Below are 17272 nucleotides of genomic sequence, written 5' to 3'. Positions count from 1 at the left end.
CTATGGTGCCCGGGCGCCTCGCTCGGTTCCGCCCGCCGCCGGCATGGCGGCTGGGGCGGCCTCGCGCCGGCGCTGGTTGGCTGCTCGGGCCGCGGCGCGCGCGGAGGGCGGGCTGCGCATGCGCCCTCGCGGCGCTTGAGGGCGCTCCGCCGCCCGTTAACGGCCGGGCCGGGCGTTCCGCTCGGAGGCGGTCCGGGACGGTGCTACCGCCGCCCGCGGGGGAGAGCCCGGCCGTCCGCCGAGTCCAGCCCTCCCGCAGAAACTTCCCTTCGCCCTCCCGCAGAAACTTCCCTTCGCCCTCCCCTGGCCTCAGTCGTCCTCCTCCCTTCCCACGTTGGAGGGACGGAGGGAGCACTGGAGCAGGAATGCGCTCGGCTCCGCTGGTATCGGCCGGCGGGCGCCTGCAGGTGCGCGGCACCCCTCGTCCGCTCGAAGTCACCCGAGCACACGGGTCTCTTCTGGTCCCCAGGGGGTGGCTGCTGAACCGAAGCTACCGAGGGTTGCGCAGGCTGCCGGGTGGCTGCAAGGGAGAGCCCTCTGGCGGGGCCTGGAATTGCGCGGGTGTGACAGTCTGAGGGGAAAACCGCATACCTCCCTTGCCGAAGTGGGCAGAAAAGGCTGAGCAGAAGAAATGGATAGGTATGCTTTGTGAAAACCTCAGCTATTCACTGACTTGGACGACTCGTGAGTTTGCTGAGTGGTGGAGGACATGATGTTCTCACGTCTGTAGGAAAACGGTCAGAAGCGATTTGAACATCTGGAATAAGGCATGATTTATGCTGTCTGGGCCCTTCACTTCTGCTTTAGAATAGTAGTTACAGTTCTTGCACAGCTGTGTATTTTTGGCTGCTGTTTACACTATTGAAACAATCTCTGGTATGCTTGTAATTGATTTCTAAACAGTCCCACTTAAAACAACCACAAGAGTAACAGGTGTATTCCGGAGGGCTAGATGTGATTACCCTGCTGTAGGCCAAGTTATGTGCTTTTCATAATTGCTGATTTAGTTCTAGTTTGGAGGTTAAGTGAGGATCACATGGGCAGATTAGCGTACGCATTGGAGTATTGTGGTTGTAGGGAACTGGGTATGGGTGTGAGAGAGCATAATGCATCTGGAAACTTGGCTCCTAATCTCAAATGCTTTAACAGTTAAACAGTATGCACTTTCTGGAGCTGAGAGCAGAATTTACAAGTTCTGCCTAATTACAGCTGTTGGGCTTAGCAGCTGTGTCATTCTCTCATTCTGGTGAGTATTTTAGAAAGTGAAGGCAGATGCACTCTAATGTTCTTCCTGTGTGGGACAGTATGACATGACCGAGTTCTGAGCCACAGATACTGAGTAAAGCCAGAGTTCTAGCCCGGGAGGGGTGGGGGGAAGCAAGGTCTCTAGGAGAAGATAGCCCCTTAAATTTAATCCACATTAATTATGTAAATGGAAAAAGTCTTCTTATCTCTTTAGTCTGAGTCTACATTGAATCTAGTCAAGTGTAGTTAAAACCCAGAAACTTGGCCTGTTTAGCTTTCCTCTTGAAGAAGAGGAAAGGCAAATATCTTGTGCATCTTAATGCATATGCTTTTATTATACTGTTGTAATGCACATTTCATTTTATCATTTTAAGAAGTCGGTCCTGAGCTTTGAAGATAATAAACCATGTAGAACTGAAGACTGCCCCCAAACTAGGAGGGTAAATACCAGGTTTACTGTAGTGACACAATCCAATTCACTGTAAGGTTCCATATTTAGAATAGTGCTACTAGTATCTTTGGACAGCATTACTTAGAACAATTAGACAGTGCATCTATAGATGGAAAAAAACCTGTATATCATAACTAGCAAATGGTCTTTTACTACTGAAATCACATCAATTGTAGCTGCATTACGGGGTTCTAATGCTTAAGCATGGGGAGGAAAATACGAATTTACTTGTGCTGCTGGAAGCAGAGAAACCAAGTGCTGAAAGTGGTTACTGTGCTGTGGGGGAACTGTTCTGCACTGGTACTGGCAGCATATGGTTTGTTTTATCTATCTTTGCTCTGACCCTATGCTATATGTTTCTTGTCTACTCCTTTCTCTCTTTTTTTAATTTAAACTTTGTATTGCTATATTTTTCATCCATTTGAGTGTCTTTCTACTATGATGTTATGAATAAAGAAATTTGATCCTGAAAACCTTGTCTCATATTTATGAATGTAAGGTTATGTATACAGCTTATGGTCAGGTCTCACTTCATGAAACAACTGATAGTATTTTCCCAGAGTTTCTTTTTAAAAGAAGTCTAAAAGATTTTTGGATTCAAAGTTAAAATGGTTGCCATAAATTTACTAGCAGTCCTGTGTGTGTTAAACAAAACTTTTTTTTTTTTCTTAATTGTTTTTTTAAATGCACTTAGCCTTTTAGTTCAGTGTCATAACCTGTATTGTTAAGTGGGGAAAATGTGGCTTGGTGCACAGGTGTATAAAGAACCAAAACTTACTTACCTGTAGCAGTTTTGGGGGGCTGGGTTAGTAGGAGATACTGAAAGTATCTGGTTTGTGGTATTCAAGTGAGTAAGGAACAAAACTAATCTAACCTGTTGTTTGTTTTAGTTTGGTTGAAGTGGGGGCTTTGTATGGTTTTCTGATTTATTTGTTTAAATTTACATTTTCAGTATATAAAATTAATATGTTTGTGTAAGTCTGAAGAAATTTGCCTTTGTCTTTCCCAAAGTAATGTTTTGTAATGTTTTGATTCAGTAAGAATTCTAGTGTGTTCAGCCTGATGGTTATTTAGGAGGAATTAATTTGTGACTCTTTCAGAAGTGATTGTAAGTAGTACAAGGTGTAATTTTTACAACTTTTTTTTTTTTTTATGTATTGCAATGAATCGAGCAAATAGTCTATGTATGGGCCAAAGATTTGTTTGCATTTAGAATTCACTGTGTGACTGTGTAAGTAGTTCTAGGTAAACTAATTGGAGAGAATGCATTTGTAGTTCTGAAACATTTATTTTTAATGTCACAGATTAAAATAGAATTACTTTTGAATATGTTATAAACTTAGAAGGAAATCCTTCCAGGCAAAGAGGCAAGTTATTTCTACACAAATGTTACTAGTTAGGTTTATGTACTGTGTCTAGATTGTAAATTTCTTAACTGTTCAAACATTTGTGAAAGCCCATATAAATAATGCAGTATAAGAGTGATCAGGAAAAAGCCACAGCTCTGACTTCAAGGGAGCAGAATGACAGCTCCTTAAGGCAGGGTGTGATACACTACTGTACCATTGTAATTCATGAAGTCAGTAATACAATTTAGGACAAAATCTGTTTTGAAATGTTAATTATATTTTACATTCGACTTTTTCTTTTCAGCAGATCTCTTACTTTCTTGGACCTCCTTTCATCTCAACCTTGCAGCTTAATAGAATATATAGCTACGTATCATTGTCTGTTCTGAAGGCTGCTCAAAGAGAGCTGTGATCAGCTCCCTTCTGTCCCCTGCATGCTGCTTTAACATTGAGATCCCTGTTGGCTGAAATTTCAGCATGAGGGCAATGTATCTGGTACATTTCAAAATTTCATCTGTTTGTAAACTCCAGTGTTGGTCTTGAATGTCTTTCTGTCATCGTAAATCAAAATAATAGAAAAAAATCACTGATAGTGACAGGTCTTCCATTTTGTGGTTGTTTTTCTCGACTATCTTGGGGATTACAAAGAGTACAAGAGGGTTCTGAAATTTATGCCTTGCAGTCTTCTGTAATGAAATAAGAGACAAGAAAGGCTGCTCGTTTCTATAACCACATCATTTAGGAGGTGATGTGACTGACTCAAATAATTGATTACTATTTGCCTGTGTAAACTTGCTTAAAGCAAAGGCGGTGAATTCATATGTTAATTTCCAGTTTGGGGAATACATTTATTTGAGGGGAAATTACATCGTTTTCCATTCTGTGGTACATGAAAACTAGCATCTCATTTATTTACTGAAAGGAAATGTAACACGACAGAGATTACAACCCGGTATGTGACAGGGACACATGCTGTTGTGGGAAGCTCCTACAGTGGAGAACATCAGTAGTTTTCTTTTTCAGGTTGGGAAAGCAGCTATTCCTAGAGAGGAGGATTGGTTTGTGATGAGATCATGTCCCCGCTATAATAACGATTCATAGCTGCCGTGAACACTAGAGGGTGCTAGAAGCATGACTGCAACATTAAGAACTCCGTATTTAAAGCCCAGTCTACTAGGAAAGTGGAACTTGCTTGAGCTGTGGTGTCCCTTAGAGATCTCTGTTCCAACCCAGTCTTACCATAAACGGCACGCCTGTGTTCTGCTTCTGCATCTGCTACAGTCAAAGGGAAGGTGGTGACCTACAGTGACTCCGTTGTGTAGCATACTCTGTTTCCTTAGCAGTGGTCAACAGATGATGGCATCTTGTATGAGACCGTGAGAACTTCAACATGTCATCAAAAGGAAAAAGCATAGAAAGAATTAAATGGCAATTGCTCATCTTAATACCTGTTACCAAATCTAGTAGTGATCCTGACCGGAAGACTGTTGTACACCAAGGAGTTGGAGATCCACGGTACAATTATCTTGAGTATGCCCAGGCCCGTGCTGTGCAGTGCTGTGCTGCGTGTACGGCTTGGCCTTCGGGCCTGTCTGGTGTCTCACAGATCGGCCACAGGATGAACACAGCCAGCTCACCGTGACAGAGGAGCCTGCAGGCAGCTCCCAGTCGGTGCCAGTGGCTATGCTACCTGTGTGGCCTTGCCTTTAAGAATGCAGCAAGAAGTTCTTGTGAGAATATCCCCTCTGTTTGACAGTGGAAATAACCAACAGAGTGGTTTTCTTGTAAGAATATCCTATGGTAGGATCTTCATCACTGGAAGGGGAGAATCTCTTCTATGGAGGGGGTTTGCCCAGCATGCTCCACATGGACCGTAGGCCTGTTTGATGTTACACCACCAGCGGTTCCCACCATCTAAAGGGATTCAAGATTATCTGTACTACTCTCTCCTTACAGTGTTAGCCCTTAAAAATAGCATTTTAAATGATAATTTACTGTCCTGGTTTTGGCTGGAATAACGTTAATTTTGTGAGAACCTTTCTTACTGAGATCATAATGGACCAGCAGCTTGTGGTGCAAAACATCATAACAAAAGTATTTCAGCTAGTATTTTTTATTTAAAACATATGTAAATCATTTAATCATTTTTTCAAAGAAGTTTTCTTTTGAGACATCTCTAAATTGAAGGACTAAGTAGCATATGGCAGGAATGAGTAGAGGCCAGTTTTGTAAATGGAAATTTGAATTTTGATAGCAATTCCGAAGTTAGCCTTTTAAATAATTTCATCTCTTTGTATGCTTTGGTCTCTGGTAAATTGTGAAACAGAGTAATTAGTATACTTTCAGTTTAATTTTAAATAGTTAATTTTGAATGTACTGTTCTCTTTTGGGGGTTATAAGAATATTTAATACTACAGAGTTCTTGATTGTAATGTCATCCCATAATAGTTTGATTTTATAAGTTCTTTAAGTGTCGTGGAAATATTGGCAAGTAAGTACTCAGATCTTTGTAGTATATTTAGTTTGTCAATAGAGCTGGTTGGAATTTTTGTTAGCAACATTTTGTTATAAGGAGATATCAGTTACCTAGTAGGGAATTAATGACATGGTGAAAAGCCTTGCAAGTAAACAAAGTGGAGAATTCACGTTAGAATTTGCCAACATGGATTTCACTGAAATTTATTCCTGTTTTATGAATTTCTGGATTATTTTTTTAAGGGCAAAAAAAGGGGAATAGGCTTTGTTTTCTGGCCATTTCTAGTGGTTAATAATATCTTCCTTTTATGGAAATAGGAAAAACTGTAACATCGAAGGCCAGCAGAAGATCACCTTATGGTGGTGTGGATGTGCTTGACCTTTTCTTCATTCACTGGATTGTGCCTTTCCCTTTGGAAGGGACGTTCTCTGGAGATGTGGTACCAACTGAACTCCATACAAGTACAGCTGTGCTTTTGCATGCAGGTTGCGAATAGTTTTCTTAGCCTCTGCATGGGACCTGGATATGGTCCTATGTATGTGTTGTCCCATATGGCAGTTTTTAAAAGCTGTGCGTCATCTGCATTTTATGCATCTGTATGTGCCTTACACCAATACAATCATAGAAGAGTCAGGGCTTCAAGTGGGCAAGCAAGTACCTGGTAGATAAAGTGCTGGGAGTATCTTCTAGATTGACCCAATAGAGAGAGTGTTAATCCACGTGGATTTTACAGCTTGTTTTTGCTCAGTGACAAATAGATACTATGTATTGTACACTTCTGTGATGGCAATGGCATTGCCAGTCAAATTCCGTTTTTTATTGGATTCCATTATAAATATTCCATTTATTTATTACTGCCAGCCAGATGTAGAGGTGCAACGCTGGTTTTATGTTCTGGTATCTCTCTACTATTGTGGTAACAAAAGGAAGCTCTGAAATAAATGAGAGTAAGCCCTTCATAATCAGCTGTGACACTAAATGACTTCAAGTTACTTTATTGATAAGGCATTGGCTACTGCTGGACATTTTTTTCTTTCCACAAAAATGAAAACAGAGCAACTCATAACTTCCTAAACAGATGTTGACTGTTCCAAAGATACCCTGGTAAGCAAAACTGAGCCTGCGTCTTTAACTTTTTTCTAAACTGAAACTGTTCTGTGCAGAGAATCTGCTGTAAAAAGATAGGCATACTTTAAGAATATATTATTTTGTGTGAAGATCTTGCTTCAAGGTTTTGTTCTCTTTAAATAGTGGCTGTTGGGAAGGAAGGATACAGTTTGAGGGGAGTGAGGGTCAAATGAGCCTGGTGAGCTTGTTTACCTCAAGCAGCGGCTGAATCTCTAGTGTTTCCTGTTCTATAATGTCTTTGAAGATTTTTTTTTTTTTTCTTTTTTTTCCCCCTTACCACTAGCAAAGGAGGCCAAGCTTTGTCCAGCTAGGGAAGGTGAGTACTGCAATATTTACAAAAAGATTCTGGATTGAAAGGAGTGACTCTCAGTCTTTTAGAAACTGTGCTTGTAGTCTAACAAATGTTCACCACCTTTTCTCTGATACAAACCAGCTGTAACTATGCATTACTGTGTGTAAACAGTGTTCTGCTTTTAGCATTTCCAACCACAAAGCAACAGATTGTAAGCTTTACTGTTCAGTTTTCATCTGACTTGTGTTACTTCCCTACTACTGATAATCACTCTTTTTTAAATCCCATCCCATTCCTGTTGAAACCAGCAAGAACAGGGCCCAGCAGTGAATTACATGCCTGGTGACTGGAAGAAAGCAGGCCAAAGAGACTGGGGTCTTGGTGCAGCTTTTAGTGCCTTTGGGAAAAGTCTCATTGTAAAAACTTGGAACTCATGGAGAAAAATAGTACTTTTTTTGCATTAGTTCATTAGGATTAACTGTCTGCACTACTTTTCCAGATGCAATTCAGAAAGCTAGCATAGATTCCTATTTTTTCAGTATTTTCATTAATTACTTTAAAAAATATTTCTAAAGAGAGGTGGTTATCTTTAATGGGAGAGAACTCTGAGAGGTGCCTCAAAAGTTCATAGATAAGATCAGTGGGAGTGATGGTTCAGAACTGGTAGGTGTCCTGTCCCAAGTAACATAATATAATGGGTCGGGTCAGTTCATGACCCACTTCCCCTCTTCTGATATTGCAACTAGTGGGTTTACCTGTTTTTTTCCTCTCACACACCTATTTCTCATGAGAAATGTATCCTCTGCTTTCGTCCTGCATTTTGCACTGATGTTTCGTTCATGCCTTGGCATTTGTCTGACACACGTGGGCTGATCGTTGCTGAAGGATCCTTTTCTATTTACAGGTCTCCTCTGAGATAAACAATGCCAACAGAACTCTAGTTTATAAGTATATTCGAGTTGAGGTAAAACTCATTTCTCAAATTATTTCCAAGGGCCAAGTCCAGATGCCTGTTGGTAAGGTCTGGGTTTTTCTCTTGCAGCAGCTGCGGAGTGGTTTTTTGAACAGTTGTATTGAGTTTCATAGCAGGGAAAACTCTTTTGCTGCCAAATGGTTGTTACCATGATCTCTACTGAGAGAAGGATCTTGGAGGGGAGAGTGAGTCCGAATTTACTGTTTATTTCAGAGTGGTGTGGTATCTTTTAATGCACAGCGTTTTTATTATTCTAAGTAAATGCTGCTGCTTTAAGTAGCAGGAGAAAAACAACATAAACACCTCAAACCATGAGGTATTCTGAACTGGGGCTTTTTAGCTATTAGAAACAACAGTCTGTCCTCATGGAAGAGCTTTGTATTTTAAAGTCTATTGGACTGACAAGCATAAGTTAATAGGAGAGTATCTCCTAGCTTACATGCAAGTAACAGATTACGTGAATGTGTGAAGTGTGGTTTAGGCATGACACCCTCCAAATTCTCTCCTGCCTAACCCAAACACAGTTGCTCTGTTGTACTGCTGCATGCCTGCTCTTTTCACAATCTTAATTCATAGGCACTAATTCTAACTAAAGGGTCTTGTAAAATGGTACGCACATCTTAATCCATTACATACTTTACATACCTTTTCCCAAAGTTTACTAGAACATGGTAGCTGGTAGAGGAAAGGTGGTCTTTGGGTTTAGGTTCATGTTGCCTTTAGCAATTGTTGCTATCATTCGTGTTGCTATTGTTTTGTAGCTTTTATTGGCACATTTTTTCTGCAGGCTGCGTGTTCTATTGGCACTGTGTGCTCCTGACCCGCACAGTGTACTTGCAGGGCACTGACAGAGTAAAAAGTTCATAGTAATGAACTCCAGCTGATTTCATGACTTAGAAAGAAGGTATTGTTCCAGTGAACTAATAAGGATAGCGCCATATTTTTGCAGGCAGAAGTAGCAACATCTTTGTTGCCTTCAAATGATGGCAGGTTTTATGGAAGGATCCCAGCGCTAGTACTTGCATGAACTTCTGGATTTATTTCATGACAGCCTTGAAATGTATTCCTGCGGAAAGAACCTGAGGTTGCTACAAACTGTGCTTCTGGTCCATCTGGATCAGAAGACTGTAAAAGAAACATACTTTTAGGAGTTACAGAACTGGTGCAGTTTACCAGGTATTTGATACAATTTATAATTAGTTAAATGGAGGTGAGAGAAAACACACTGTGGAATGAAAGCATTCATTTGGGGTACCTTGGTGTTCATGAACACTGTCAGCCTCCTGTTCCAAATTATACTTAATCTAGTTTTGCTCTCTTTCTTTGGGCTAAAATGTCCTGGTTTTGTGAATAAACACCTCAGGTTGTACTGTTTTAGGACATCTGGGTCAGTTTATGCCAATTAAAATTCTTTGGACATTGTGGTAAAGTTAATGTTAATCTGATTTACCTCATTTTTGCATGCTTGTTATTCCCGTGAGAGAGAATCTTCCTGAGACACCTGTTCCTCTAAATCCTTTCCCTCCAAAATTTTTAATTGGAATTATTTGCTTATTTGTGCTGGTTCCATTTCTTTTTTTGTTTCAATGCATTCTCTTATCTTGACTATGTATTTAATTCATGGTTTGCTCTGGGTAAATTAATACATCCCCAAGTTATTATGGTTTCCATGGCAGACTTCAGTTTATCCTTACTACTTCAACTTTTATTCCACCCTCTTTGAAGGTAATTAATATAAATTCTTGTGATACGTTCTGTGTAGTTTCACTTCAAGATCCATAATAGGCTTTGCATTGTCTTCAGTGATATTCTGGTTGTAAACTGCAGTAAAACTGTGTTAAATGTGTTTTGTTGGTTTTTTTCCTGAAGCCTATTGTCTTTATTGTGCTACTGCGACACCTTTCCTGCTTAGAATACTAAACTTTTTCATTTCCGAATTATTGTCTTCCAAATTTCAAAATTTTTAATAGTTTCTTGATCAATATCAGAGGTCAAGAAACTGACACTCCCTAGCAATTTCCTCTGTCTCTGAAGAAAAATGTCACCAACACATTCCACAAACTAGTGGATGGTGTGTCCTGCTGTTTTGCTGCCTTAATAGGTGTCTAGGTAGCTAATGTCCTTTAATTACAGTAAGATTCTGCCATGTGCCTACTTTTATCAGTTATATTGACATATCATGCAGGTATTTCCTATTTCAAAGATGATTAAATAAGATTATATTTGACATTTGTGGATAAATATTTTGCTTCCACTCTTTCCTAAGACTTGCAGCTGTCATCGTTTAGGAGAACTCATGGTTACTGGCTGTGAAAGGCCAGAGACAGCTCCTGCCAGAGCCATAAAAATCTTCTCTTTGGTCAGCCAGCAGACTAGCAGTTGAGCAATTTGAGGCCCTCCCTTCCCCCAGAGACTAGGTATATTGTTACTGCAGTGCTTCTAGTCACTTCTGCGTGGAGGAGAAAAAGGAATCGGAAGTGTTTAGTCTCTTGCATGATGGTATAGGAGGAACCGCAGTACTGGGCTGGCAAGGCAGAGAGTTTGATAAGTACTCACTTTCTGTACAAAATGTATTGTTTGTTAGCCACACAATGGCTTCTGTGGAATCTGTGCTCTTAGGTTAACTATCAGGTCTGAGGAGCAGGACCGAAGGTTGGTTTGCAGTGTTAAATAATCTTGTCCTAGTGGACGTGTAGCTTTTGAAATATCCAAAATAATCTAGGTTGTCAAAGTAAAATAGCGAAGGTATTGGCAACTGACTTTTTTTGCCTGAATTTTCTTCCTCTATTGAGCAATTATGTCTGTAGACAAAAAAACCCCTGAGAGCTACACAGGAGAGCGGCTGCCAGATACAACAAAGGTTTCCTGTACAAATCTAGAAAGCCAGGATTCAGTCAGCCTTATGGCAAATGCTGAAATTTGCTTACATCTGCATTTTGTTTGAATGGGTGTGCTTCAGGCCCACAGAAGTAATGAACTGTTAAACTTTGTGGATTACGAGCTTTCAATTTAAATTTAAAAAAAAGGCAAATGGTGTAAGAGAATACCATACTAAATGGTTTGAGTGAAACTTCATATAGTTTACTTTTACTTGGATGCTGCTATTTATTACTAAGAGCCCACAAACGAAAGAGCTGTGGTACTACTGTATTTCTAAACGATTTCCATGGGCAGTGCTGCTGGTCCTTCCTATTTTCTGTTCCTTGAAGCTGATTGAATGTTAACTGATGAAAGGTAATTTCTGAGTGGTACTCTTATAATGTTGTAACAAGAAGCATTTTTGTTTCCATCACACTAGCAGACCTTGCTAGTTGCGTCTGGTAGGCAGGTATCTGGCACAAACTGGTTAGTCGGATACCATTTTCCTTCTTGTTCTCTTCTTTGGGTTGTCTTGTCGTGGTTTCAGCCCAGCCGGTAACAAAGGACCACGCAGCTGCTCGCTCACTCCTCCCGACCCCTTCCGGTGGGATAGGGAGGAGATGGAGGAGAGAAGAGAAAAAAAACCCTGGAACCTCAAGGGTTGAGATAAGGGCAGTTTACTGGGACAACACAAAAAAAAGAGAAGTTACAACAACAACAACGGTACTAATGAAAGAATATACCAAAAAAAAAAGTGATGCGCAGTGCAACTGCTCACCACCGGAACCCGATGCTCCGCCACTTCCCCCACCGAAAGTCGAGAGAGCTCCCCCCGGCCTGCTCCCCATTTATATACTGAGCATGATGTCACATGGTATGGAATAGCTCCTTGGCTAGTTCAGGTCAGCTGCCCCGGCTATGCCCCCCCACCTCCCAGGTTCCTGTAAAAATTAACTCTATCCCAGCTGAACCCAGGACATTACCACCCCTTATTCTATACCATCTACATCATGCCCAGATCTTACATTTTCCAATCAACCACTACCACTTTCCTTGTTTTATATATATATATATATGTGTGTATATGGACACCTCCCCACACACACACACATACAAATAGTATTCCCTTGGTCGATGGGCTATCCCTCTAATGTGTCCATCAATTTTATTTAGTCCATGACTTTGGGGCTCCATCTGTTGTAACAGTTCTTCAGGATAAGAGAGATGGTGTGAGGTGTTAGGTTGTTGTATGCTGCCTCTGGAACTTGTGGCTGGTACATTTGGTGCAACCCACGCCCTTGGCCTGCAGGTCGAAGAGGCTGATCTTGAGGAAATTGCTGGGCGCCAGTTCAAGTTCTATCACTGTTGTACTTGGCTTAGTTTCAAAGTCCATCCTTCAGTCATTTGGGTAATTCTTACAGTAATACCCTTGATATGGCATATAGACACTATAGATACAATGACATACATTGGCAGGTTATTTAGCAGTTAAATATCATACAGCCTAATTCACTGGCTATTCTCTCCCAAAATCAAATCTCCCTGAGGTACACATCGAACTTCCCCATCCTTCTGCATCACCCACCAGGTGTACCCAGGTCCCTGAGCAAAAACAACCCCTTGGATGGGTTTGTCTCTGCTTGAGGGGGGACTAACCCAGACTGTCTTTCCTAACATACTCCTCATGTGCACTACAGAGACTTTATCCCCTTCTACAGTATGTGGAAGTCTTGGTTGGGCGGGGCCAGCCCAATTGGCAGATCCTCTAGTATTAACTAACCAGGTGGCTTTTGTCAAATGTGTATCCCAATGTTTGAAAGTTCCACCCCCCATTGCTCTCAATGTAGTTTTCAGCAGTCCATTGTATCGTTCGATTTTTCCGGAGGCCGGTGCGTGATAAGGGATGTGATATACCCACTCAATGCCATGTTCTTTGGCCCAGGTGTCTATGAGGTTGTTTCGGAAGTGAGTCCCGTTGTCCGACTCGATTCTTTCTGGGGTGCCATGTCGCCATAAAACTTTCTCTTCAAGGCCCAGGATAGTGTTCTGGGCAGTGGCGTGGGACACAGGATATGTTTCCAGCCATCCAGTGGTTGCTTCCACCATTGTAAGCACATGGCACTTGCCTTGGCAGGTTTGTGGGAGTGTGATATAGTCAATCCGCCAGGCCTCCCACTGTTTATATTTCAGCCATCGCCCTCCATACAACAGGGGTTTTAGCTGCTTGGCTTGCTTAATTGCAGCACATGTTTCACATTCATGGATAACCTGTGCGATAGTGTCCATGGTCAAGTCCACCCCTCGATCACGAGCCCATCTATATGTTGCATCTCTTCCCTGATGGCCTGAGGTATCATGGGCCCACTGAGCCATAAATAGCTCACCCCTACGTTGCCAGTCTAGGTCCACCTGAGACAATTTAATCTTGGCAGCCTGATCTGCCTGCTGGTTGTTTTGATGTTCTTCAGTGGCCCAACTCTTGAGTACATGAGCATCTACGTGATGTACTTTTACCACTAGCTTCTCTATCCGAACAGCAATATCTTGCCACAGTGCGGCCGCCCAGATGGGTTTACCTCTGCGCTGCCAGTTGCTCTTCTTCCATTGCTGTAGCCACCCCCATAGGGCATTTGCCACCATCCATGAGTCAGTATAGAGATAGAGCACTGGCCACTTCTCTCTTTCAGCAATGCCTAACGCTAGCTGGATGGCTTTCATCTCTGCAAACTGACTCGATTCACCTTCTCCTTCAGCAGTTTCTGCGACTTGTCGTGTAGGACTCCATACAGCAGCTTTCCACCTCCGATGCTTTCCCACAATGCGGCAGGACCCATCAGTGAACAGGGCATATTGCCTCTCATTTTCTGGCAGTTTATTATACAGCGGGACCTCTTCAGCTCGTGTCACCTCCTCCTCTGGCGACATTCTAAAATCTTTGCCTTCTGGCCAGTCCGTGATCACTTCCACAATTCCTGGGCGACTGGGGTTTCCTATGCGAGCCCGTTGTGTGATCAGTGCAATCCACTTACTCCACGTGGCATCAGTTGCGTGATGTGTAGAGGAGACTTTCCCTTTGAACATCCAGCCCAGCGCTGGCAGTCGGGGTGCTAAGAGGAGCTGTGTTTCAGTACCAACCACTTCTGAGGCGGCTCGAACTCTTTCATATGCTGCCAATATCTCTTTTTCAGTTGGAGTATAGCGAGCCTCGGATCCTCTGTATCCCCGACTCCAAAACCCCAGGGGTCGGCCTCGGGTCTCCCCAGGTGCTTTCTGCCAGAGGCTCCAGGTAGGGCCATTCTCCCCAGCTGCAGTGTAGAGCACATTTTTAACATCTTGTCCTGCCCGGACTGGCCCAAGAGCTACTGCATGAACAATCTCCCGCTTAATTTGTTCAAAGGCTTGTTGTTGCTCAGGCCCCCATTTAAAATCGTTCTTCTTCTGGGTAACTTGGTAGAGAGGACTTACAATTTGACTGTAATTTGGAATATGCATTCTCCAAAAGCCCACAACACCTAAGAAAGCCTGTGTTTCCTTTTTATTAGTCGGTGGGGACATAGCTGCTATTTTGTTGATCACATCTATAGGGATCTGACGACGCCCATCTTGCCATTTTACTCCTAAGAACTGGATCTCCTGTGCAGGTCCCTTGACCTTACTTTCTTTTATGGCAAAACCAGCCTTCAAAAGGATTTGGATTATTTTCTTCCCTTTCTCAAAAACTTCTTCTGCAGTGTTGCCCCATACGATGATGTCATCAATGTACTGCAGGTGCTCTGGAGCTTCACCTTTTTCCAGTGCAGCCTGCATCAGTCCATGGCAAATAGTGGGGCTGTATTTCCACCCCTGGGGCAGTCGATTCCAGGTGTACTGGACACCCCTCCAAGTGAAAGCAAACTGTGGCCTGCACTCCGCTGCCAAAGGAATGGAGAAAAATGCATTAGCAATGTCAATTGTGGCATACCACTTAGCTGCCTTTGATTCCAGTTCATATTGAAGCTCTAACATATCTGGCACAGCAGCGCTCAGCGGTGGCGTGACTTCATTCAGCCCACAATAATCTACTGTTAGTCTCCATTCCCCATTAGATTTCCGCACGGGCCATATGGGACTATTAAAGGGTGAGTGAGTCTTGCTGATCACTCCTTGGCTCTCCAATTGGCAAATCAGCTTATGGATGGGGATCAGGGAGTCTCGGTTGGTGCGATATTGCCGCTGGTGCACCGTCGTGGTAGCAATTGGCACCTGTTGTTCTTCAACCTTCAGCAACCCCACAACCGAGGGGTCTTGAGAGAGACCAGGCAGGGTAGACAGCTGTTCAATCTCCTCCGTCTCCAATGCAGCTATACCAAAGGCCCAACAGTACCCTTTTGGGTCCTTGAAATACCCCCTCCTGAGATAATCTATGCCAAGGATGCATGGGGCCTCTGGGCCAGTTGTAATGGGGTGTTTATGCCACTCATTCCCCGTTAGACTCATTTCAGCTTCCAATACGGTTAGCTCTTGGGATCCCCCTGTCACACCAGAGATACAGATGGGTTCTGCCCCTTTATAACTTGATGGCATTAGGGTGCATTGTGCACCAGTGTCTACTAGAGCCTTATATTCCTGTGGGTCTGATGTGCCAGGCCATCGAATCCACACTGTCCAGTAGACTCGGTTGTCCCTCTCCTCCACCTGGCTGGAGGCAGGGCCCCTCTAATCCTGGTTAGAATATCCGTTACTCACTTTTTGCACATGTGAATCAGAAGTCCCTTCAAGAGGATCAGAAATGAGATCAGCCCATCTACTGCGTCTGGGGGACTGCTCATGGGAAACTGGAGCAGCAGTTTTCCAAGAAGAATCCTCTTTTCTGGTTGCTTTTTCTTGCAACTCCCGTACCCGTGCATCTAGGACTGAAGTAGGTTTTCCATCCCATTTCCTCATGTCCTCTCCATGGTCACGCAGGTAAAACCACAGGTTAGCCCGTCGTGTGTACTTTCTCTCTCCTCTCTCTTGGGCAGAGGAATGCTTACTCCCAATAGCTGCGATGCGGGCCTGTACAGGTGGGGAGGAGGACATATCCACTTTGAATTGCTGGAACTCTCGGGACAATTCCTCTACAGCTGAGACACAGGCCAGTAGGGAAGAAGAGAGACTTCCTTTGTATTGCCGGAGTTGGACAGCCAATTCGTCCACCGTTTGTCCATAGCCTTCTTTCCAGGACATGACTGTCAATGTGTTGGCATAGGTTGGTGGTGCACTTTGTAGAAACTTCCGTCGCATCGGTTGTGTGTGCGGAGACTCAATTAAGCGCTCAAACTGTGCAAGATTCCCCTTATTTCACAAAAGAATCCAACTTATATATGTTCCAACAAAGATCCAGAAAGTACTAACGGCACATAGCCAATACTACTAACACAGGAGGGCATATCTGGCCCAGCTGGGATGTTTGCCAGTCCTCAGAACAGTTAAAGATAAAAACATTCCATAGACATACTCGTGACTGTCTTCAGCCACATCTTCCCAGGCCTACACAAGGCCATCCTCCAACCTGACCTTGTGAAACTAGTTCTTCAAAGGCTTGGCAAACATGCAGCACAACAAATTCTAATGGTCACTCTTGAAAACAAATGCCCGGTGTTCCGAGCTGCTCCCACAGTGTGCATTGGACTTCATCTGGATCTGTGGGTGACTGTGCATTTTCTGGGTCATTATAAATCACCTCCAGCATGGCTAATTCCCTCAGGTACTGGATACCTCTCTCTATGGTGGTCCACTTGCCTTGGTGACATGTAACTTCATCCTTGAAGGGGTATCTTTCCTTTACACCTAACAGAAGTCGCCTCCAGAGGCTGAGGACTTGTGTTTTTCTCCCAATCACCTTGTCGATGCCCCCTTCCCTAGACAGAGATCCCAACTGCTTGGCTTCCTTAGCCTCTAATTCCACACTACTAGCCCCATTATCCCAGCATTGGAGCAGCCAGGTAACAATGTGCTCACCTGGGTGGCGGCTAAAATCTTTTCGCATGTCACGCAACTCACTCAGGGATAGAGATCGGGTAATTATTTCAGGTTCTGCCTCTTCCTCCTGTTCTTGCGATGACCCTGGTTCATCTTCATCTCTCACTAAGCAAACTGATTTTCTTTTTCTGTACAGGGGCGACTGATACTGGCACAGGTTGGTTCTCTGGTTTAGCTGCAGTATCTGTCACCACGGTAGGGGTAGCCACGGTGCCTGTTGCCGGGGTAGAGGTAGCCACACTGCCTGTTGTCCTGTTTTCCATCTTTTCCCCCTTTCCTCCCTGAGGGTGCTGCCTAATATCAAGCAGTGTTTGGTAGATACTGGCCAGGGCCCAGCACAGTGCAGTGAGTTGTGCGTCTCTGGAACAGCCACAGCATTTTCCTTTCAAATATTCTACCACTTCATGAGGGTTCTGTAGTTGTTCAGGAGTGAACTTCCAAGCCACTAGAGGTGAGAAGTTCTCTAAATACCTGCCCATATCCTCCCACATGCTGTGCC

The sequence above is a fragment of the Harpia harpyja genome, chromosome 7 (assembly GCF_026419915.1).
Source record: "Harpia harpyja isolate bHarHar1 chromosome 7, bHarHar1 primary haplotype, whole genome shotgun sequence".
Taxonomy (NCBI): domain Eukaryota; kingdom Metazoa; phylum Chordata; class Aves; order Accipitriformes; family Accipitridae; genus Harpia; species Harpia harpyja.
This window is presented reverse-complemented; position numbering follows the sequence as displayed.